This window comes from Drosophila obscura, unplaced genomic scaffold (genome assembly GCF_018151105.1).
Source record: "Drosophila obscura isolate BZ-5 IFL unplaced genomic scaffold, ASM1815110v1 contig_4, whole genome shotgun sequence".
In the NCBI taxonomy this organism is placed as follows: Eukaryota; Metazoa; Arthropoda; class Insecta; order Diptera; family Drosophilidae; genus Drosophila; species Drosophila obscura.
The window spans coordinates 11254395-11279902 of NW_024542828.1; the positions used below are offsets into that span (position 1 = coordinate 11254395).

The 25508-nt window shown below is 43.6% G+C and overlaps 1 protein-coding gene across 2 annotated transcripts in view; it reads left to right on the plus strand.

Moving 5' to 3' along the window:
• Positions 1 to 25508, plus strand: part of LOC111070077 (trophoblast glycoprotein) — a 45139-nt gene that overhangs the window by 11000 nt on the left and 8631 nt on the right. Inside the window, exons 2-3 of one of the 2 annotated variants that reach the window (XM_022360379.2) lie at positions 585 to 643; positions 18048 to 18119. The gene's annotated coding sequence lies outside the window, so the exon portion shown is untranslated. The remainder of the gene's footprint in view (positions 1 to 584; positions 644 to 18047; positions 18120 to 25508) is intronic. The other variant, XM_022360380.2, reaches the window with a different exon arrangement.

The window sequence follows — 25508 nt, forward strand, 5'->3', positions numbered from 1 at the left end:
TTGGTACGCATCGGCTATTCATCGATTCGTCTCTCTGCCTGGATTCGAGCATACCCCCTCTACCACTCAATACCCTGTATGTACGCACTATCTATATTAAAAATCCTCCTCCCAAAAAAGGAATAAAACAGCGGTACAGCGAAAAGAAGCAAAAGGGGACGATAACAAGGTACATAACACAGGCCTCCTCCATATACGAGTGTGCGAATATACATATGTATGTATGAGAATATAGAATTCGCCCATACAGGTTTTATTCACGTAGAATCCCCCGAAACTTTACTCCTTCTGCTACCGCTCTACTTCTCAATTTCCTCGATTTTCGGATCATTTTTTCTGCTTTGATTTCTTTTTTGATTACTTTATACCTCTGCTCTCGTTTGCTGTTTCCTTTTGTTGTTTGGATAATGTTTTCGCATCTGCCTGTTTCTATAAATGCATATTGGTGTCGTCGTCGTTTTCCATTTCCCTTTCACTGTATTTTCAGACTCTCATGCTATCCGAAACACTGCCTTTTCTCATTCAAAAATATACAAGAGAATGGAATTACTAACATTTTACTTCCTTTTCTATATTTTTTGCAGTTTTCATGGACTGTTATTGCCTTCTATAAGGATCAACTACTCAGACAACAGATTTTGAGGTAAGGCAAAAGCAAAAGAGAATCCATGAAGAATATCCTTTACTCTGAAGATAATCCTGAATAAAATTGTTCTATTTACGGATAAATATATGTATACCTGATATGAACATTTACTCGAGCTCGTATATATGTCAACGGAAATTGCAAAGTTTTTTTCTTTCATTCCATTCTCTCCAAAATTCTCCCCAAAGCAAACATGGTCCCCCCTTTGGATACTCCTGTTAGCTGTCAATATTGACGGCCATTTTGTATTTTCATTTCCTCCATTTTTTTACCGTTTGTTTCATATTTACATGAGTTTTTGGTTTAAGGGAGAGTGACAGGTGAAGAAGGGGGAAATCCCAGAAGAGAGGAAAGTAAATATAAACATAATTTTTAATTGCACCCAAAAGAGGCGTTAAAAAATACAACACTGGCAGTTAGATATTCCTCCTCTCACTCTAACTCTCTCTTCCCTTCTTCTCCCTCTCTCTGTCTCTCTTTTTTTCCAACTGGGGAACAATTAGTGCTGTTCCTTTCCCTCTTTCCCCGGGGTGAATGGGAACACTTGGGACGGGAGCAGCACTGACAGCTGCTTCGAGGCACTTGACATTTAAATTTCTACCGTTACCACAGCCAGAGTTGCCACCTAATAAGGGAGGAGTGAGAGAATAACCTCAATCTTGGGGGAACCATTGTGTTTGTAGGGATAAAATTTGTTTACTTTGAAGGCATTTAAATTTTAAATGAGAAACCGCACGGCTTTCTCCACAACTTCTGTGCTGAAAGTGTTGAAAACTTTTGACAAAGATTGTGCCCAGGGTACAGACCGGGTACATAATGTAAAGTGATTACTCTTTCCCCCTCTCTCTTTGCCACAGCCCTCCAGCTTTTTCTATCTGTCTGTGAAAAGCAAAAGAGTTTTCCTTGGGCGCATCCTCGTTTGTGTGGCAATAAAAATTATAAACTTTGGCAATTAATTTAATTTATGCGGTGTCTTTAATGCTTATAACATGTGGGGGGAGTACATAGGGCCACATGGCTCCAATCTAAGCCAAAAAGGTAACCCTCTGTGTGGTGTCCTGCCTTCGATGATGTGTGTGTGTGTGTGTATGTGCATTCCGCAGGGGAAACTGAAGGAAAACTTAAGCATTTTCTCAGTTAAGGAATCTGTGGATGGCAGCGACACGTCATATCACTTGTCTCTGTGGTTGAGAGCTCTGTGTTTCGTCATCATCTTGGGACACTGGGATCCTGCCATCCTGTTAGGATGATAATCATTTTGTGGTTCACTCTTCTGGCAACAGGACTCCGGGATTCATATCTTTATATGTGGAGACCAGAAGTGGTTGGTTTTAACACGTTTCAACGAGTAGAAAAGCAATCAAGATTCAAGGATGCCAGTATTCAAGGATACAAAAAGGTCTACCTCTACCATATACATATGAGAATGATGTAAATGGGAAATGCAGATGGAAATTATACTTTCTTAATTGAAATAATCAGTGGAAATAGGGAAAGTTTTTACAAAATATTTCGGAAAACAACACTGAAGTCAGCAATCTGAAGAAGTCTCTTCCTCTTTTGTATATATTCATGCTTCTATCTAAAGTAAAATCATTTTCCCCATTGTGGTTTGTGGATCTCCTGTCCCACATATCTCCATTCCCCATGAACATCACCATCGTCGCGGAACGGAACAATTAGTCGCCAGAACCAAACCATATCATCTCCACGCACAATACACATCACATCACAGCAAATGGATGACATTTCAGCCTCCTCTCCTGACCTAACATGCGCCTCTCCACCACCCCACTGCACTAGCGGGGCAGAATTTCCCTCAGAGCAAAGTTTGAAGCTTCTGCATAATTAATGCAGTCACACAATGCATAATTATAATTAGTCGCGCTGGCAAAACTACTGAACGACTAGCTACTGCCGAAACTAGGATTAGGAGATACACTGGGTGGGGTAGAAGGGGAAGAAAGAGTGGGTTTGCAGAGGGGTAGGGCGAAGTAAAGCCAATCCCTCAGGCATGATCTATCCACAAACAAAAACACGCGAAAAACCTCATCGAAAATTCACGAAACGAATTGGCAATTTGTGTATGCCGCCGCCACTCCCCCCTCTTATTGTCACTGCCACGCCCCCAAAACAGATTTTGGCAACTGTTAATCACCAGTTCCCTGGGGGAAGGGGGAGGGGATGGGTAAGGTTATGCCCACTGAGGGAAGAGCGGCTTGAAAATTGGAACAAATTTAGTTAACGTTTTCATAGATAGCAAAATACAAGCCCCGAAAACAAGCGGAAGAATGGAGAACCCCGTACCCCTACCACTCACTACAATCCGCTCTGTCTTCCTCTCTTCCACCCGCTCTTCTCCTCCTCTCTTCTTTGGCGTCCCTCCCTCTGCTAACTTGATTACTGAATAATTGAGTGCGGGATATAATGAAATTCGTATTCAAAATTCGTCGTCATTCAGTCAGCATGTCCGTCTGTCCGTCGTCTCATCCGCTGAATCCAAAATCTAACTAAATGTTTGAGGAGTGAAAGAGAGGGAATAAAATTGGGTGGGGAGCGAGAGAGAGGGGGCTCTGCCTCTAGAGGTGTGTGTGAGCTGTATGCGTGTGTTTTTGTCTGTGTCTGTATTTGGGTTTCGGCTTTTGTGCGTAGCCGACTTGCATACGTAATGACACTCTATCTCTCCCTCTCTTTATTTCTTCCTCTCCACCTTGTTGCCATTGCAGCCCCCTCTGTCCCTTCCCATTCCCTCATCATCACAAACATCATTCAACGAACGCTTTTATAGCCATTCAATGCCTGACGCGTATTCTCGTTTTGGGGACGCGCAAACTTTTTGGACTGCGCCTCAGAAACGCTACAGAATTAATGGTGGAGCCATGGAGCTCCCAAGAATGGGGAGGGGGTTCCTCAACCTGCTCCTCTGGCTCTTACTATATTCACGGGCGGTTTACAAGGTACTATTCTTGTAAGAAAGTGTAGCCAAAGACCTTGACATAATTCAAGGGATATCTTCTCTACTCGTAGTACTCGTAATAAGTCTCTAAAGAATGGAATAAAGAATAGCAATACAAAGTTGTTGCTAACAAAATTTTAGAGTCAGGAAAAAGGGAAATAAGGGAATGCATCAGGTGAAGCCGTCTGTCTTCTCAGTCAATTTAAAACCTTTCTGCCTTCGATCCCTCTTTCCTTCTTCCCTCCAAATCCCTTCTTGAATGCCTTCTTCTCATCTTTCTTCAAGCCACCAATCGTCGAAAAGGGTTGAAAGCATCTACAGCATTTTTTCTGACTTGAGGAAATGGAATCAGGCAACAGGAATCAACCTGTTAATATATATTGCAGTTATCCTGTTACCCTGTTATCCTGTTCATGTTACACTCTCACTCTCCTTTCTCTATCTCCTTTCCCCTCTCCTTCTCACTCCTCTCTTTTGTTGTTGTTGTTGTCGTAGTAGCTGGCGTGTCATTTCGCTTTGAGGTTCATATAAATTGTTTTGGGATTTAGTCGCACGATTTTCCGGGCCTGCCTCTTCCTGCAGCCAGACCAGAGCCTCCCCCCGTAGTAATTTCCCCTCATTTCTACCCGTGGGAGAAACTGCCACTCCCCTCTACTGCCCTCCAAATCCACCGACACGGACAACGACTCCGGCGGCTCTGTCTCTGGCTCATTATTGTCGTCGTCGTCGTTCGTTGTCGACGACAGTTCTCGTTTCAGTTCTTTGTTTAATGACATCATTTTGTATGAAAAATTGTAGTTGCATACAAAAGAGAGCGAGAAATGGAGGCAGGGGAAAACGAGGAGGCTAGAGGGAAGTAGAAAGAAGCGTACCGAATGCCAGTCGTCGCAGAATGAATGCTGAGCCTGGTAATCCTTGCCAAAAATTATAAAGTTGAGGCAATGATTAATGTCAGGGACCGGGACCTGCTACTTGGTTCTCTCCACTCCCCCTCCCACTATCTAGACTCCTCTTCCTATCTCCCACTGAGTTCCCATCACGCATGGATATCCATCGTCTCCATGTAATAATCCTTGTCATGAAATATTTTGATGACAGAAATGAGACATAACTTTTCCTGAAAATTATATTAAAAGAGGAGACAGAGGGGCATGAAGGGATAAGAAGTGAAAAAGGGGGGGAGAGTGTGGAACAGAGACAGAGATGTGGAAAAATAAAGCGTCAGAGGAATGTTTGTATAGAAATCTTGTAATTTACTTTCATTTTTTCTGTCTTCGAATTTTTCTTCCAAATCCCGAGTCACGTGCATCCGAAAAATAGGAAGGAAAAAGCTGAAAAGTGAATGGGAGAGAGAGAAAAAGACAGGGAAGACGAAGAGAGGGTGAGAGAGTGAACGAGAGTAAGCGTTAAATAGAAAAACAATCAAACTCTACAAATTAAACAAAATGTTAATGAAATACTAACCAAATTGGAGCAGCACTTTATCTGTGGAAAAATACTTCAAAAGGGAAACATGGGGGAAACCATGTTGAGGCAAGAGAAAGAGGAGAGAGACACAGATGTGGAGAACCCATTCCCAATATAAACTTGATTTATCCCCTTGAAGTTTACTTTGAAATCGAAAGTATGTCAGTTGAAAAACTCCTTTGAGCAGGCAATTAGTGGAATCAGCCATAAAAACTTGAAGAAAGAAGAAAATTCCACAGGATTTATTGAGCTCTTAGACTCTCTTGAAACCGTACTTGCATTTTCCTTTTTTCCAGCCATAACTTGAATTTCCACCTTTGGTCGTAACCTCACCATCATTCCATTCCATTTCCCATTTCGCCATTTCCATTTCATATTTCATTCAGCTAAAAGTTTTGCATATTTTTTACAGCGCCAACTAATTTCAAAAGTCGCCTCTGTGATGATGAAATAAATAAAGAAGTTGTCAACATTTTCTTCAGGTAAAAGGAAAACTCCACGAGACGCCCAGACTTTGCCCCGTATCCCCCCACTGCTGGTCCTCGCTTTTCTCTGCTTTATTTCTGGGTTTCTTTGGGGCTTCTGTCTGCCTGTCGCTCTTTCTCCCTCTCCTGCTGTCACGTCGTGCCTTGTCGGCTGTCGGAGGAGTTTTCCCCGCAATGGAAATAATAAATAAGCAGAATGTTTAAATAAGCTTCAAGTCCCAGACAGAGAGAGGACTGTATATGGGGGGGAGAACGCCATTTCAGGAGGCAGATCTTTCCTTTCCCCTACGAGGCTTGTCTCTTCCTTACTTTCCCTTTATTTCTTCCTCCAATAAACAAGAGTGACGAATGTCATGGGTAATTGGTGCTAAAAATTGTCAAAATTCCATAAGAAAAAGCCGCACAAAGAGATGAAAGTTTTCGCTCACATTTTCTCTCTATTTTAATCCTTTAAATTAGCGCTTATCACATAAATACGATTATCTGTAGTCATAACATATTTGTGCATCCAAATAGTCGCTTTAAATGACATCCTGTCATCCTGCGTGAACTACCGCATGTAGCAGGACCCTGTGAACACATCACATCTGTGTTTAAATAATTGTTTATGCCTTTGTTTAATTGGTTTTACCCATTGTTTAGGGGGATATGTTCTTTGGAATCTGTGAAATGTGTAGCCAATTAGAACGGTCAGAGAATGCTGTCAGAAGGGATATAATTTTAATTTGTGGATAGCGCTGCAATCAATATATATTTAACATAATTAATTAATTTTCTATATCTGCTACAAATTAAATACAAATGGATTTTTCTCGAGGGTAACGTAACTCTCTAGTCGAATTATATTTTACACATGTATAATATTTTGTATTTGGTTTATTATGCTGCCGCCTGTTGATTAGCTCTTCACGTAGTCCCCTCCTACGCTTTTCCCCTCTGGAGGGGTCACTCTGGGGCCTTATTTGCATTCCATTTATTATATGTTTGAAATGCAATTCCATGAACTCTTCTCTCAATGACGCTACACACACAACATAAAGCACAAGGCAAACAAAAAACACTCGTAATGAAATTAAATATACATCCACACAATGGAAAAAACGAGGATATATACAACAAAAAACAAAAAAGCTAAGAGCACTAGAGTGAATGCGAATGAAAGGGTAACAGTGAGTGCCGAAGGTTGGGATACACTTAGAGATTGAATATATATAAAAAGTTGTTCAGAGTAACCAAAAACTGATCCAAAGTCATAATACCCTTTGAAGAAGAGTAACAAAAAAACAGTCCTAAAAAGAAAAAAAAATGTAGAGAGTAGAGAATAGTGAGGAGAGAGAGAGAGAGACCGTGCACAACACAATGCTGCCGCAGAGGCGTAGTTTTAAATTACAATTTCCGTAAAGCCGCAGAAAAGTTGGGCTGGTGGGTCCTCGGGTCTCTCGCTCTCTTTGGCCATCGTTTTTTTTTCTGTAGAGATTCGGATTCAGGGGTTTGTTATGTGTTGATTTTCATGGCTTTTAACTTTAAATGCTATTGAGGTGTGCGGTGGTCGGCTGTCGGCTGCCGGTGGGTGTGGCAACTGCAGTGGCAGAGAGCGGCAGGGGCACGAGGGAGGCAGTGGCACAACCGCTGCGGTCAGCTAAATGGCCAACAAAAAAAAGGAAGGAGAAACGAGAGAATGAAATGAGAGATTGAGTGCTCGATGGCGAGCGAGAAATAAAATTATATTGCAAGTGCAAAATAATAAAAACCAAAAAATTGAATTTGTGCCGAAATTATTCCATATTCAGAGCAGAGTTGAAGAGGGGATGCATATTTCACTTTAAATTCGAATTTAGATCGGGATCCATTCAGAAATTCCAGAAAATGAAAGCCCAAGCGACTGACAGGACGAATGAGAGATTTCGATTTGGACGAAGATTACCCTTCTGAATCATTCGTTGGTCTATTTGTTTAGTTAATTAAACGTTGGATACATATGTACATATGTACACACATTTTCGTGTGGCTGTGGGGATTGCAGTGCATGGCAGGAGAGCTTAATGAATGATGAAAGCGCAGTATCTGATGTGAATTTTGATTGGAAGTTGGAGTGGGGTGGAGTGGAGTGGATGCGGGGAGTGTGGCATTAACTGATGTTACAGACACGTAATACAAAATGGACATGAATGACGGAATTGCTATTGCTATTGAATTGCTATTTAAAATTATACACAACAAAACAGCAATACATTTTTACTGACATGAACGATACCGTTCACATGATTATAATATTTTTCAGGAATTCTTAGCCATAATCTCATCGTTAGTTTATACTTTTCTTTATCTGGTTGACGATTATACAAAAAGTTTAGAAATTAAGAAGATTTGCCTAATGGTTTTAAATCATGAAAAAAAAGTCTAAGTTCCAGATGAAAATAGATTGTGATTGGGATATGTTCTGGAATTATTTTTGAAATAGTTTTCCCTTGAGGCGTACGAAATAAAGTGCTGTATGGGACATCTACCTACAGGCAGGGTGTAGCCCACTCAATTCCCTTCTATTTACATAGTACACCCACTATTACGCTGCTTGTCTCACTTTACCTACGCCCACACTCTCTCTCCCACTGCACCTTCTATCCACTCCTGCCTCTCTCATCCACCATTCTCTTATTTTGTATCCAAATTTATAGCCTTATCATCCGGATTTGTCAACGCAGAATCTAAAATCAAAAGTTTTCCCTCCCTGCATCCACTTGATCTCTTTAAACCGTTAGCCCTCTTTCTCTCACACCCCTGCTTGTGTGTGTGTGTGTTCAACTAACCTGAAAATCGAATCAGCATTAGCGCCAGCAACATCCAAGAGCCGAAGGAGACCAACAAACACCAGAGGAACAACAATAGCAACATAATGACCCCAAAAGCATTTCTATTAATAGCAACCGCAAAGCATAGCTAACCGTAAATTATGTTCTTTGGTGTTCCCCACACTCTTTCATGTGTTCCCTTTTCCCTATTCCCCTGCTCCTATGCCTTTCCTGCTTTCACAACTCCAACCCCTGGTTTCTCTCCCTTCTCTACTTTTCTTTTATCTGTGTGACATGGGCCCTATCATACGCCCACTTAAAGGTTGGGAACCAGGGTATATTCATAAGAAGGACAGCCCGTCCGAGAGGAGCGGCCTTCATTTACTTTTGGGTGCGTGCACCAAGCATGTGCGTATACTTATTGCTGCCTCACCTTCTATTAAGCTTACCTTGCTTTAAAAGATAAGAACCGGTTGTGCTGCTGCTAGTGCTCTTGCTGTTGTCGTTTTTGTTGTTGCTGCCGTAAAGCAATTTCTTGTATCGGGCTTTTCTTCCCTTTATTTCTTTTCTATTCTTCGCGAGCATCGCTGCAGCGCTTGATGCGTCGTCGTCTAGCATCTGGCATCTCCCTCTGGCCCACACGTATGTCACCAAATGTCATTGACACGATTTGCTTTATGCGCTGCAGTTCTTCTCTTGTCTCTGTCGCTCTTCTCTACACAAAGCAGCAGCAGCAGTGCTAGCCGCAGCGCTGCAACTGCGACGCAGTTTACTTTGTGTGTACACCTCTGTACGGGTGTGTGTCCGTGTGGGAGTGGGACCACCTCAGCTTTTTTTACACTGTCTCTGCCTCTGCCTGTGACTTTGTGTTTGTCTTGTCTTGTGTTATTTCTACCTCTGCTGCTGCTGCTGCTTGACCCCCCCGCCCATCCCTCTTGCACTCACTAACTACACAGATGAGCGCTGAACGAGAGAGAAAGAGTGAGAGTGACAGAGAGAGCAACTGCATAGATTGTTATCAGTTGACAAACAAGAACCAAAGGCTTTCAGTTTCGAGGGTCGATGCTTTGATACCCCTCTAGGGCGGTTGCTCCCATCGTGGATATATTATAAATATAAAACCAAGCTATTTGGATGAAATTTTGATTGTCGACCGATATTTGCTTAGAAAGCCTAATGCTGTGGTGCTCTGAAATGTTTAGTTCTCTGATTACAACCCATCATAGCCTCTCTCTCTCCATACAGGGTATCAAAACGCCACCGAGTCGTCGCTCAGCTCAGTGAAAATTGTCGTTGCTCTGAGCTTGAAAAATTATTGAACCAAATTCTGGGCCAACGATGCATGAGAGCCAACGCTAGAAAGAGATGAACGAAAGAGCGCGAGAGACAGAGAGGGGAAAAAACAGGTGCAAGTGTTGCATAATGAGAGTGACGGGTAGATTGCCGTTCACGTCGAACCATCATCCATCCATCAGCTAGTCGGTCATTTGGTCAATCATTAAAATTGAATTAAAAGCCAAATATAATATTTACAGCTGCGTACAGTGCGTATCTTCGCATCGCTCATTAGCAGCTTGCAACACTTCACTCGACTTTTGTTTATTGAATTTAATGGCATTTGCTTCTGTAAAACACTTTCTGCTGATTGAGAACGCGAACCCCTTTGGCATGGGGTAAAAATATTTCATATTTTTATGATTACATTCCTACCGTGCACTTAATGCGATATAATTAACGGTTTCAATTCAATTAACGAGGGTGTTTCGGCAATAAATTCAATCGTAAACCACATTCCCATGGACTTTTAGCGAATTTTTGATCCAGGAATTCGCAATGGGAGAAGTTTTCATTGAATGGATTAACTCTGACGAAAGGTGTGGAATGTGGCTTGTGGTATGCCTTGTAGGGGAATCGGCGGGAGACAGAGATTGAAAAGATTAATTGAAGGGTGAGAGGTCAGCGAAGGTGCAGTAGTGGATCGATTAATTGCAACCATTTATGTAGCGTGTGTAAAACAGTTTATTTTGTTGCATTTTCTACAGTTCCTAATGGATTTTAACAGCTGTCGCAACACAATTGCCCGAGTTAAAGCAACAATTTACTTGCAACTGGCCATTTAAATAAGTTGCTGCAACAGATTTCCACACCACACAACGCCGCGTAAAACTAACTGAATTCGTTTCGCATCCTTAACACACACGGCATAACACAGTTAAAATTCACTCTGCCACACGTCTCTTCATTTACCATTCAACATTCCCGATGTGTAGTACATTGCCGCCATATCGCATGCCGCATAAATTTATTAGAAAGAATGTTCTGCCAACTGTCAAAATGTGCGACAATCTTCTTCTCCTTCTCCTTCTACCACCCACCCCCACCCCCACCCCCACTAATCCAGCACTCGTGTGCAGTTTATTTGAAGAACGTGAAAATGTTGTGGTCGGGTCGGACACACAGAGAAGCAACAGCAACTCTCTCTCGCTCCCATTCCCATTTCCATTCCCCTTCTCCGATTTCCATTCCCATTTCCATAACTATATTCCCACACCACACTACATAAATATACATATATGTACATATGTATGTGTATGTGTATGTGTATGCATATGTATAAGGCTATAAGGCTGTATTTCTGTAGCATCGTCTGTGGCGGCATGCATGTTTACTGATGTATTTGCATTTCGTGTGACATAAATCACGCACACGACACGCCGCCCAGAGGCACAACAAGAGAGAAGAGCAGAGAAGGGAGTGGTGCTGTGGAGAGGGAGACACACAGCACAGTAGGAGAGGAGAATCATACGGAATGGATGAGCATGAACCCAGGGAGACAGAGATCTGGTGATAGGTATGGGGGAGGGATATGGTAAGCGCGTACGACGACACCTTCAGGGCAACATCCATGAAGCGGCAACAGCTTCTGCTGCAGCGGAAATGTCGCGCTACAATTCTCAATGAGTGCACCGTTGATTATTCTACAAGCAGCCCCCAGCCTTCAGCCTCAGCATCAGTCCCAATCCCCCACTGGAAGACTCCTCAGGCCAACACCTCATCAATATATCAGAACCAGAGACAGAGAAAGAGAAAGAAACCGAAAAGTAACCGGCAAAAGAAAAAACAAAATGAAAAAAATGAACGGAACAAGGAAAAAAGAAAGCAAGCGAAAAGAAATGGAAAAGGGCATTGCGACAATGCCATAAGAAATTAATTAAGCCTCAGACTTTAGTTAACATTTCGATGTGATTCGATTGCTTCGAATGCCCTTCGAAAGTCGATGGAATGAATGCTCTAACAGATAGCAATAGATAGATGGCAATAATGGCAGAAATGTTACACATTAGAGAGCATTCAAAGTTCTCCCTTACCAATCCTCGCGTCCTTCTTTCGTTTCTTTGGTTGTTGCTTGAGGTTTTTCTCACCCACTCCCCACTCGCCTCCCACTGCAACCCACTGTCCTCTCGAGGGCCGAGAACTTTATTAATTTTTGCATTTTATTATTGCTTTTTGCCAACTGCTTTCGACATTTGTCTCTTTTGTGCCTTTCGCTGTTGCTATTGACATTTGCCTTTCCATTTGGGCGAACCAACCAAACGATTTTCCATTTCCCTCATTGACTTTTCAATTGATTGATTGATTGATTGATGCGAATGTAATGAGAGCCCCAGGGCCAGGGCCCAGGTCATGGACCTATGTAAGTATATATGTATGTATGGAATGAAAACATGCCTTTACCTCTGTACAGATATTTGGAATGCGTAGTAACTTCAATTAGCCGGACATTTGCTGTACGGAAATCCATTTAAATCCAGACTTCACTTAGCCGGGATTTTGGTTCGGTTCGGATCGGTTCGAGGCCTCAGTTCGGGCCCTAAGAGCATTAGGCACTCGTTTGATTTGCAATTTCATGGAGCTTCGGTTCCATTAAGGCAACTACCTTCCACCTCTCGTACCTTCGTACGCTGGTGTCGAAGGCTGATGGAATTTAATTACAGCAGATCCACAAATTGAAATGCCTTCGACAGCAGATACACAGATACAGATACAGCCACACACACACAGACAGATTGTAGAGGCAGAGATGCGAGTACCATTCCCATTCCCATTCCCAGTCGCATTTGCATTGATTTGGCCCAAGGTCTGTCGTCGCTCCAAGTGTCAGATGACAGACACACACCAACCACAGACATCCTCTGGATACCCGATCCACAGAAGCTCAGATAGAGAGAGTGCGGGAAATGTTAGAGTTTTCTTTTATCATCACTTAAGACTCAGCAGAGGGGAGTCTCTGATTCAATTAGTGCCCCCACGAAAATAGTTATCGAAATGGATATGGAAGTCGAAATGTGGCTACAGAAAAGCGAAGGAGTGCAATCCCAGCCATCCCACCCAGTTGAGCGGAGCCTCCTGGCCGTGTAATTGCTTATAATGTGAGCATAATTCGGGAAGCAGATCTGGGCTGCTGCCTGTTTGCGTGGGTCTCCCGTCTCCCTCTGACTGTGTGTCTGTCTGTCTGATGCTGTGCAGCGGCTGGTGCCACATCTCTGCCTCTCAGATGCACAAAGCGACACTGACACGCAGTGGTGTCTCCCCCGCCACTGCGTACACTAGACAACGAGAATGAGAATTAGGGAATGAGAAAGATCTTTCAATGGTAGAATGGTGAATGGTGAATGGGGAGAATTCAAATGATATTCTCCCTTTAGATTTTCTCTTAATGTGCCTCATTGAAGTGCTCTTTGGGATATCCAACTCCAAAATGGATGTCAATCATATTCTGCAATAAATTTGCTTTCTGCTTAACCGATTCTCCTGCTGTGTTGTCTAGTGTAATGAGTGGCTGAGTGGCGGACGATGGCAGCTGGAGAGACGGTTGGATGGAGGCGCCTCTGACTCCTCCTCCGTTTGGGCGGAGGAATATACAAATTCTAAAATGCATGCAAATGTGCTTTGCCACTGCTAATAATGGGCATTATCATGATGTTGATGTTGCTGCTGCTCATGGCTCTCTTGCCCCGTTCCCCTTTTCCCGTTGCTCCTTCTGCTGCCACATCTGCCGCACGACTCTACCACTCTATGTGCCACAGGCTCCTCCTCCTCCTCCTCCCACATCTGCCTCCCAACCGCTGCTTGATGAGGCACTGGATCTGTGGATGGTTGTGTGTCCGGCGGGGAAGGGGTTGGGTGACTCGATAACTATTCCATCCAGTAGTCAGCCACTCCGCTGCCACTACCCCCCACCACCAAAAAAGGGCAGACTGTCGCGTAGTTTGGCTTACAGCTCCCCCTCTATGTACCCCTCCCTACCGCAGCATGCCTCCATGGAGACTTTGTGTGTTCTCTCTCTCTCTCTCTCTATCTCCAGACATGCATTTCTCATGATGCGAAAATTTTGTTTCACTTGACATTTTGACATTTGACAGCTGGCGCAAAATTAACGCAAACTGCGCGAGGAAGGGAGCGATAGTGGGGCTGGTAAAGGGGGGAAAGAGTGTAATGGCAGAGGGGTGGGTATGAGTGGAAGGATGGAGTGACGTTGGTTTTAGGAGGTGCTAAAAATCCAATAACATTCAACGCAATCCTTTCTTCCATCCAACATTTTTCCCCCCCACAAAATTTATCATGTTCGACAAGTGGCTGAGGGTTGCTGTGGAGCAGGTGGTAGGTACTAGGGGAGGGAAGGGGGAGTGGCTTGTCGAGCAGGGATCTGTAGTCACTTGCGTGTTAAATACTGGATAATGACGGCTGGATGATGACTTAATTGAATGGCAGCTCCACAGATGGCGGAATGGAATGAAGGATGCAGGAGGCAGGAGGCAGGAGGAATCTCCCCTCCCACAGGGAAAACCACAGAGAGCAAGCGAGCAAGCGAAAGAGAGATTTTTCGGATGAGTTGGCAAATTTGAATTTGCGGGAAAATGTCAGGGAACATAAAACGAATTTCCGAAAGTGTTTTACCATGAAATGAACACTCTAATATGAACATCAGATGATACAAAATGAATTAAAAACCCTTAAATATGACATGACATTTCTGTATAACAGTTATCTACATGCATTATTATATAGTAGTCACTGTATAACACAATTCCAGCTTATCTGCTGCATCTCTTGAGCTTCTTTTCATTTGACAATTTTTCGCATCGACGCCCATAAGTAGGCTAAACTTCTTGTTTCTTTCGTCCTGCAGAAGGAGGCTCGCTTTTCCCATGCAATCTTTTGATAGAAAATAAAGCCTAAACCCCCCTAAAGAACCCCCTATCAACATATTTACATATATTACAGACAGAGCCACAATAAATCTCTCCATTCTCCGAACGGGTTATTGTTGCTGCTGGCTTTTGTTGTGTGTAGCTGCTGGAACACGTTGTCTGTCTGTCTGTCAGTCTTCCTGTCCGTCTCTGTCTCGCCCTCCCACTCTGTTTTACACATGTCGGCTGCAGCTATCATCTGTCCATTGTTGTCTCTGCCTTGACATCGCTTCTCATGTTTCCCCACATTTTCCCACCAGGGAGGAAGGGGGGGCCATGATTCGGCCTGATTTCGTGCGTTTTGTTTTTCACAGGAGTTTTCCTTAGGAGAGTAAGCTTCTTGGATAAGGGAGAAAGGAGATGGAATTTGATGAAAGGTTTCAATATGTTTTTCTATGCATGGAACATGGAATGGTCTTTGGATGTTTGGGGATCGGGCTTTGGCTTATATTCTAGGTTGAGGTTTTACTCCTCAGAAGAATTGTACGCAGCAAAATGTAAATTAATTTACACACAACATAGAAAAATGGCCAATGGCCAATATATTTAAGGCAAATTTGCACTCTGTCTGTTATCCTTTGTTCAGACGAGAACGAGTACGAGTACGAGTATATCCTTGCCCCAAGGATTTATGTTTGCCAGCTGTCAAGTGTCCAATCTCTGGAGGGAACAAGTGCAAGCAGAGAGCGAAAGAGAGAAAGAATCGAATGGCAAATGGCAAACTTTTTCCATTTTCATAGTTGCTTCTGCTGTCACATAAAATGAAAATCCAATGGAAAATGTGCATAAATATATCAAAAAAAAAAACACGACAGAGGGAGAAGGAGGAGCAGATAAGGAAGAGGAAAGAGAACGCAGAAGTAAAGAACAACAACCACAATTGACCCACAATATTTTTAGGGGCCAAAACAATTCTCGATTTGCCCTTCGAGATGCTGCTGCTGTAAGACTCCCCTGTTTATGAGGGATTTAGGGGGGGCCAAAGGAGTCAACGCTTGAGTGGAGTTAAGTTGAGTTTTTATCTCTGGAATAAGGGCTAAACAAGGGGACGAGCAGGAGTGAGCAAATAGGGCCAAGAGGAAGGTTAACAAGATGGACAAACATCAGTAGGGGGCGATGGCGATGGCGAGGGCGAGAAGACAGGATAACAAACTGCTTTGTTTGGGCAGACGGAGAGAGGACCTCCGATGGAAAAATTACGTATTTTTGGTTTGTTTTTTCTCATGTCTGGCAATGCTGTAATGCCTTCCACACTCTTCCCTCCATCCTCCCCCTCCCTTAAGTTTCCTGTGTCTCGTTTCCCCTTTGAATTGTGCAAATATTTGCGTAAACAATCCAAATGCATTATGGTTTTGTATGCAATGCCCCTTGGCTCAGGACTTTATTACCCTTGCCTTACCCTCTGGCAATGTACAGTGCGTGCCATAAGTGAAAAGCAGATTTTTCGAGAGAGCAAACAGAGATTCCACGAGATGTAGGAAATTACAGCGGTTAATCAAGGTACCAAGGGAATATCGATCAGATCAATCTTCAATGAAATATTATTGTCATACACTTGTGGAAGGTGCCTTCTATTAGTGCATACACTGCCACATATTTACACATACATATGTACATACACATTTACATATTGCTGCATTTCCATACATAGTATATCCTTAAACAAACGCTTGAAGAGCCGTCGGCGGGGCCAAATGACCCACCCAAAAGTTCTCCCATAGAATAGAAGAAAAAGCAAAGGATTGCGGAGGAGGCGCCTCCAGGATCGCAACACAGCAACACAGCATTCAAATTGAAAGTCAAAATAAACGAGGGAATTGCACTGTATGGAACCACGCCCCCTCACTCGTATAAAGGAGATGCTACCGCCTTCGACTGCCGTAGCCGCCGCCGTTGCAGCCGCCGTCTTTCTCCACAGACACCACACCACATATTGTCTTTCGTTTCCTTTGGTTGCCTACAACTTTTTGGCTTTCGGCACGTTTTGTCATTATCCATATGCTTCAGACTCCTGCAGACTCCTCCTCCTCTTCTGCCTCTTTTCATCTTCTGTACCGTATGCTGCTCTCCGTTTGCACACACTCGTACAGTCGTATGTGTGGTGCAGCAGTCGCAACCGGAAACGGAAATGAAGCACAAAAGTTCTGTACTTCTGTCGGTGTCTCTGTTTCTCCTCTCTGTAGTCTGCTGCTCCATTGGCAGCCATAATAATAGTTAGCTCTACACTTTGTTGGCCTTAACCCCTTTTCAACCCCCTGTCTGGGGCTATTGTTTAAACTGATTTTATGAGCCCCCCAAACTCTGACCATAATTTACTTAACCCCAACAAAAAAAGAGACAGAAAAAGGTCTGAAAAGTGGGAAAAATAAACCGAAAATAAAAGCCAAAAACTCATAATTCATGGCTCACACTAATTGTCCAGATGTCCGGTGTTGTCCGTGAATGTCCTGCTGGCTGGCTGGCTGGCTGTCTGTCTGTCCTGTAGGGAGTTTTAATTAAATGCAGACAGAAGAATCAGAAGGATTGCCTACTGAATGAGGGAGTGACAAGGAGCGGAGGCGTGGCGTCTGTCAGTCTCTAGATTTTGGGAATTTTATATTTATTTTGTACGTACGAGTTTTCCTGTTGCAGCGGAGGAGGGTATTATGCTTTTGGGGAGATGTTTTGAATGCCGAGAGGGAAGCATTATTGTAGAACGTTTCGATATAATAGCATACTTTCACTATAAAACGATTGCTTATCAAAGATATTCCAAGGAAAACCCAATAAATGTTCTGCAAAGAAATATTTGCTGTAGTTGAACCGTAGAAACAGTCATTGTTTTTAAGGGGTATCAAAAGTACTCTCATCGTTTCTGTTTCTATATTAATTTGTAGCTGTTTCGGAGATCTCTGAAGCCGCACAAGGAGGCGGAGGCTGGTGGCTGGAAGTGAGTGCGCGTTGAGGGTAAATCTCTGTTGGCAAAAGCGGCTTTAAATTAAGTCCTTAGCCAACTGCTGCTGGCTGTCACATTGCGCATACGTCATGTGGCACACGGGACACCCATGGAGGGAGGAGCGGAATGCAGGAGCATGGATGATGATGATGCCATTTTCTGCTCCCTTTTGTCCTCCTCTGAGCGCTGTCCAAAGCTGCAGTTGAAGGGAGTGCCCATTGCCCAGAGATTTACTATCAAGTAAATGAAGTGAAGGGAAATGCCTTAGACACTGATAAAAACAGAGAGGGGAAGGGTTAGAGGAGCGGACATCTAAATATGATAAAAGACAGAGAGAAAAAGAGTAATTAGGAGGCTTCTGGAATGAAACGTCTCGAAAGGGGTTTTTTTCAGATTTTTGGAAAATTACTTGGAAGAAAATTTACTTGATTTATAATCTTTAAACCTTTACCTCGTTTATTTTTATTTTTCTATAAGGTCCTTCAATAACTTTTCGCTTTTATTTCTTTTTTCTTCAGAACTTTTCCAGCGCTTTCGCTTCGTGAAATCGCAGAATCAACAAACGAAACGAATAAATAAATTATTTTGTGGTAAGTTTGCAGCGTAAAATCCGCTAGAGAAAATACAGTGAAAATTAGAGCAGATAAAAACAAAAGGGAAAAGTCGAAACCCAAGGGAAAACCGAAGGAAAAGCCGCAAAACTTTAAAGTCATTTGCAGTGTTTGCGAATGCCAAGGCGGCATTCGCATTCGCATTCGAAATTTCAATTAGAGAAGTTTTTTGTCGCGGAAGGGAAGGGAAGGGAAGGGAAAAAGATGGGGAGACAATGAGAATCAGAATAGTTGTTGCTCATTAAAATGAGAATTTCTCCCGGAGAGATTCGCCAACATTACACGAGTTTTTTTGGGGTTTCATTAAATCAGAGAATTCTCCGTCTCTTAATGTCTGTCTTCCTTGCCTTCCTCTTGTTTCCTCCTTTAGCTCTCCTTCTCCCACTCTTCTTTTTTATTTTCGTATGAGGGAATCCAATGTGGAGACAAGACAAATTCTCAGGCGCTCATTTAATTGATTTAATTAAATTAAATCCACTTCAAGGGAAAGAAAGAGAGAGGGTACAAGAGAAGAGAGAGAGAGAGAGAGAGAGAAAGGGAAGGGATTGGAAAAGAGTTGTCATAACGAAACATGGAACTGCATGGGAAGTTTTGGGTACGTCTCCAAGGAATGACGACCCTGGCAGAAGTTTCTCAACGAAAACTCTAACGTTGGCTCATACGCTGCAAAAGAAGAAGAAGAAGAAGGGGTGCATCAGCACAATGGAGGAGGATGCCCAGAAGCAGTATGGGGTCCTTGGAGTAGGATAAAGAGCAGCAAAAGCAACAGCAGCAGCAGCAGCAGCAGCAGCAGCAGATGTTTGTCTAACGAAGCCTGACATCTTAACCTTCTCCATCCACAGAGCCTCCCCTTTTCCCCACCGTCACCACTCATTCCTCCCCTCCCCTCCCTCTTCACCACCCTTTCCCTCGTCTAAGGAAAAACCCATCAAAACGAGAAACGAGACGAAACGAAACGAAATGCAATTCAAGCAATTTTCAATTTTCATTTCTTCGGTTTTTTTTTTTCGGGGGATAAGCCGCTCTAACGTGGGGATGCAACCGGTGCTTATCCCCTGCCACCCCAAGCAAAGGAGAAAAAACGATAACTTGTCGCGGATGCAACGCGTCTCAAAAATTCCAATCATTCATGAATGAAATGATGATGATGGTCGTCCGTCGGTCCGTCCGAGGCCAATTTTCCAGGGACTTTACGTTTCTTCTGCGTTTTTTTTTCTTGGCTGGAGTCGCGTAAGCCCTCCTCTACCCACCTCTACCCTCTTCAACCATTTCTCCAGCCTTTAGCTATGTCTTAAGATCGAGAGAGACTGAAAAGAGAGATAGAGAGAGAGAGAGACAGAGGGCGGAAGAGGCTACTAACAAAAATGGCAAAGAAAAAGCATTAAAAGTTTTGCCAAAAAGATTTTCGCCGTAGCCTCTTGGCCTGTGCCTCCTCTCTTGGCGAATCCTCCAGCGCTCCTTCTGCACTTTCTTACCTCTGCATTCTTTCCCTGCCAACTTTCGCTGCACAAAATGAAGGCATTAATGTTAGTTTTTATGGATTCTCTGCCTCGTTGCTCGGTGTTTCCCGCCTTCAAGTGGGTTTTCTCGGGTTTCCCTTTCTTTTTTGCGTATCTCTCTTTGCCTTCAGGGCGGAGTGAACGAGAGAAAGTGAATCGCGTAAAGTATTTAAACCACCCGCCAAATGAAGCCAAAGCTAACAACTGGAAAATGGGGCGCTGCAGCTACTGTGGGCTCGCAGTAGTCCGGGGTCCTTCCGCGCTAAGTGCATTCAAATAATGGTAAGCTTCTCTCTGGTTAATCCTCTTTACTAGTCTCTTTCTCTGGCAGTCTCTTTCTCTTCCTGTGTGTCTCTATTTATCTCTCTCTGGGATTCCTTTGATGTGGGGCGCAGCCGTTAAGTAGAGTCCGTTGACCAGCTGCTGCAAGGATAATGATTGCCCCCCTCGAAATGAAATTGGGACTTGCTGTAGGGGGAAAAACCACCAGGAAATGCGATAAGTAAAGGGATTTTGATTAAATTGAGTTCTGTAAAGCTTCGAATTTGCTAAATATACATATGAATAATCTAATAGATTGAATGCATATTTGAGTGATCTGAGAACTGCAAAAGAGAATGAGTGAATGGTATATGGAGAGAGGATACACATCCGCAGCCAATCCAAATATCTCTTTAAATATTCTACACTTTTTCATCAATTCTGTTCCATTGTCCGCACTATTCACACTTTTCCCCCCTCTCAATTTCCTCTCTCTCTCTCTTTCTCTCTCTCGGAAGGGACAAAGTTGAGTCTTTCTTGTGGGGCCGAAACGATTAATATCTGACCCCAGGAACAGAACTGACAAATTCTTGCAATTAGGGGGAGAGAGGCAGACATCATTGGGGGTGGGTGTGTGCATGGTGCATGGTGCATGCCCTTTGACTCCACACATACTGCAGCACCTCTCCTTCCGCTCTTATGCCCCTCCTCACTGGTGGGAAGCTCTTGCAAATATTTGCGCGCAATTTTTCATATTAAACGACAGCGAGAGGCGGGAAAAGAGCATTGAAAATGGAAAATGGCTGTATCAGTGGTACAGCGGGAAGAGTGGTGTTGCCACAGGGGGTGGGGGGTGCGAACCGGAAATAAAAATTGCAGGAAAAGGGCTACAAAAACTCTGGGCAAACTGTGATCAATCTTTGGTGGCAGGAGAGAACGAAGTGGAGGATGGGGAGGACCACGAGAAGGCCCTCCTGCAGTTGCAACATATTTTGGAGGTCCCTCGGGGCACAGGACCTGCCATGTCCTTGTCAAAAATGGGATGGGGATGCAGGACCGCCAAGGATGAGAGATGAGGAGCAAGCAACAGGGAAGGAGAAGTCCAAAACTGGAGGAAAATTGCAACATATTTGCAATGGTCGCTAGGAGGCTCCTAAAGGGAAACCCTCCAGAGGGAAAGGGTAAGGAAAAGGGCAGAGAAAAGGACAGGCGAAAGGGCAGGGAAAGCAATTGCCCAAATGAATGAAGATGAAGCGGGTACAGGGTTTTGGCCAAACACTTGAACTGCCTGCCAAGGACTCGACTCTCGACTCGACTCTGGGACTCTGTGCCAAAAGATTGATTGGCCAGAGATGTCGTGTGGCCAGAGGGGAACGGGCGAGAGAGGTCCTGCCTGTCACTTCGCGCTTTGCTTGCCATCTGAGAGCCACTGTCCGCCGGGCACTTTTCTCTTCTTTTCACTCCGAAATTAGTTGGCCTGTCAAAAACTTAACGAGTCCAGAGGGTCTGTTCCATGATGATGAACGGGATAGGGATAGTAGGAGGACAAGTCCCCCGAAGCCAAAAGGCAATCATAGTGAGGCAGAGAGCAGGGGGGGGGGGCAGAAAAGTACAGAGAGAGAGGAGTACGAGAGTGAAAATATTTGCATCTTGTTTGTGGTTCTCTTGCAACTCATTTTGCATTCCATTTTGAACGGTAGACCCTTTAATAGAAAATGAAGTTGCAGGAATCTCAAACCAATCCAATGATGATGTCTGAAAAAATATGTATTGAAGACACTACGGAAAACGGTTTAAGTTTGGTTTAATTTTTTATCAGACTTGGTGCTATTTTTGAATCGTTTTAAGTCATTTCCGAATTGATTATGTCTGCGAGAACAATTTTACTTTCTTTGTACATATTCTCTGTTTAGAATCGATTATGAAACGGTTATACATACATATATATGTACATACATACATACATATGTATGAAACAGTTTAAGTTTAAGTTTAAGTTTGGGTATTCAATGAGTTTAGTAGCGTTCCGCCACTTGAACACCTTTTACAGGCAATCCCCTTGAGGTCGTACTGTTTCTATTAGCACTCCTCTTGCTCCCACCTCTCTTTCTCACCTGCTCAGCATATGCATTTTGCACCGTTTGTTTTCAACGCACGGGGTTGCTCTCATTGTTTTTTCTGCTTTTTCTCTTCAGTACTGTTTTTCTACTGCTGCTGCTGCTGCTTTGTTTTGCAATAAACACTTCTCACTTGTTCTTCTTCTCTTTTGCTTTCATCTGCTCTGAGTATTGCTCTGCCCCTGCTCTCTCCTTGCAAATTGCCCATTACCATTACTCTCTGCCCCCTGCCCCACCATCTGCTCGCTGCCACTACCAAACGACTTTGAAATAGTTTCTCTTATTTCATTCGCTTCATGGTCCGTCGTCCGTCCTCAACCTTTTTCAGTTTATGTGATTTTCTGTGCCTTTTCTATGCTTTTTGTTGTTTTTGTTGCTGGGCTTAAGCCTTGAGTATTTTGCAGTCATTTGAATTACCGTTCGTTGGCGCTACTATTCTATCTCTGTCTCGCTCTCTCACTGTCTTCTGGAGCTAGGAATAGTAGATGCTTTCTCTTGAGATGCCTATCTGTTGGAAAGATCTCTTCTCTTCGCGTCTCTAGCCTTAAATTAAAATAAAAATTGCTTACTATACAAATCTTATTATTTCGCCACATTCAATAAAACACTTTGTGTTTATTATTTCTCTCTCTCCAACTAATATTTACTCTACAGATTATGTGCTCCTTCCTCGCTGCGTTTCATTAACTTTGCTCTTAGCCACAACAAAAGTTGTTCTTTTCGGTTTTTGCTTTGTTTTCACTTTTCCACTTTTCCACTTTCCTCGTTTCGCTTTCCACTTTTCGGTCTTTTCGGATCAATCCCCAATTTGTAAAACACTTTCATCGTAAACAAAAACCGCGAATAAAGCTTACGGGCAGAAACGCTCCACTCCGCTCCGCCCGCTCTCTGGTTCATTGAATCTCTGTGTCGCACCGCTTGAGCTCTTGCCCTCTCCTCTGTCCGCACTCTCTTCTACCCTCTGCCCCTCTACTACAGTGTATGTCCGTTTTAATGGAAGCTTTTCAGCGCGTTCTTTGTCTTTTCCCCCCCACCTCTCTGTTTTCCGATGCAGATCAACTTTCGACCAAAAAACAAAACCAAAAAAAAAACTGTTAGAAATTTATAAACTGTTTTTGTTGGATGGTGCGTATGGTGTGCAGGGGGGAGAGGTGGCAGTGATGGGCTTGTGTGGCTTCCCCCCAATTGAATATTTGGCGACTTCATCGTTGACAGGATACGGGTTCAGTTTTTTCAGCGGCTGACCCTCTCTTTCACAAAAAAAAAAGAAAAACAGCGAATGAATGAATTTTAAATAAACGCAAAGGAAGGCCCCAAATACCATAGAAGCCCCCTCTCCCTCTCTTTCTCTCCCCGGAGAAGTATTGTGGTTGCGGGATGGGTTGATGAGGGATTCGAATGGACAAAGAAAAGGTTTTTGCATTAGAAAAGAGACAAGAGACGACGGGAGTGGAAGAGAGGAAAGGAGTGTAAATCTACGCAAATTTCCAAAAAAAAAAAAAAATCACTGTTTAATCTTTTACCACTTCTGTTCCTTAGTTATTTTCAAGGCCCATTATATATAAGGTAAGGCCCAAGGGATTTTGATATTGAGGTAGGGCAGGGCAGCAACAGAATGGCATCTATTACGGAGAGAGACAAAGAAATAGTGGCTATCAAAATATGGGAATGTATTTGCATGATCCACCCTATAGTAATACACCTTGCGCTTTGGCCTTTTGACTTGTTCTTTTGAAAGAGGGAGGGGGAATGTGAGAAGGGGAGGGGGGCAAGGACCCAAGCTGTTTGTTTCCAATTAGAGGAGTCGGTCGTCCGGCGGGCGCCATGGCAGCCAGAGAGCAGAGAGCACCCAAGCAAAGGGCCGTATGATAATTGGATTGTGCCATGCATGATGATGGAGGACACGAGGAGGCCACCCGTGTCCAAGGGAGAAAGAGGGGCAGATAACTGCTACAAGGCTCTGCTTCCGCTCTGTCTCTCTCTCCTTCCCCTGACGTGTTCTTCTCCGTTTACCGTTAGCTGCTAGCTGCTAGCTGTTTGCTGTTTGCCTTCTGCTTTAGCAGATAAATGGACAGAGGACAAGTGGGGGAAGACAAAGAACAAGAACAACAAGAGGAGAACAGAGGAGATGGAAGGAGAGACAGACCAGGCGGCCGACAGGAAAGCAGCAAGAGGCAGACAACAACAGAAAAACACCGACAACAGTTGACAAGGGGCTACTAAAGTGCTGGAGGAAGGGAGGAGAAAAAGAGGGGAGTAGCACACTTTTGAGCGCAGCAAACAAATGGTACAGCTGAGCAGAGAGGAGAGAGCGAAGAACAGTAAGAGTGAGAGTGAGAGAGAGAGAGGCAAAAGGCGTCTATAAATAGTTGCAAGGCGCCTTGGGGCATAAAAACTATGCCAAAGGCGCTTTAACAAGCGAAAGGAGGAGGCGCAGCAGCAGCAGCAGAGGGGCAGAAGGGGCATGGGGCAGCAGCGGTTGAGTGCAAAAAGAGAACAAAAGTGAAGAGGTCAGGCGCTTAAGTTCAACAGGTTGCAATCCTCTTCTACCCTTCTCCTGCCCTGAAACCGAGGACGAACCACCGCGACAAGGCAATTTGTCTGCATTCTGCCACACGCCGCTCCCTGGCCTCAAATCTCGCCCCAAAAGCCTGGTCCAACAAATGGCCAACAGAAGACTCTGGCCTCCTGTTCAGTGTTTCAGTGCCTCAGCACATTGTTGTGGCATGCAACCAACGCAAACACCGGCAAAGGGGAGATGGACTCCTCTTTGTGGAAGGAAGTGCTCCTCCTGTTTGACGGTGCACCACTGCCCTGCAGTGTGTGGCACGCGGAACAGAGTGCAGCGGAAACACGTGGAAAGGGATTGCATTCCTGGGAAGATCCTAGTCTGGCGGGAAGTCTCCCTCAATCGTCACAGGGAGCACTTCCGGTCTGTCTTTCATTAACGGATATCTCCTTAGAGTCCTTTGAATATTCTGATGATCCCTTACACGGATATCTCCCTTGAGCAAAGCAGATAGTGGCGCCTCAGCCCGCTCCATAGAGCATTCCCACGTTCCAAGTATCTTTCAATAATTTGCACATGGAATTTTCTATGCAATTTACACGTAAATAAAAGATGAACAAAAACTTAACATAAATCCTTTTTTTTCTGACTTAAATTTAATTTAGTTTCAGGTTTGTTTTCATAGTTTTTATGGCCATTGCGCATTTTTAAATTGTATGCATATTAAATATTTAGAAAAACGGAAACGAATAAAGATGGTGAAAAAGCTTTCTTTTTTTTGCTGATAGAATGATGAAAATGTACGGAAAATGCTAACGAAATTGGAAAAATCTAATTAATATTCGTTCATAAAAAGGTATATATGTACATATGTATCTTCCTTAAAATTTAAGGGATTTTCATGAACAAGAGAAGTTCAGAGAAGCTCTGAATGAAACTAAATTTCAAGGACATTTTCGACTACATTATAATTTTATACACA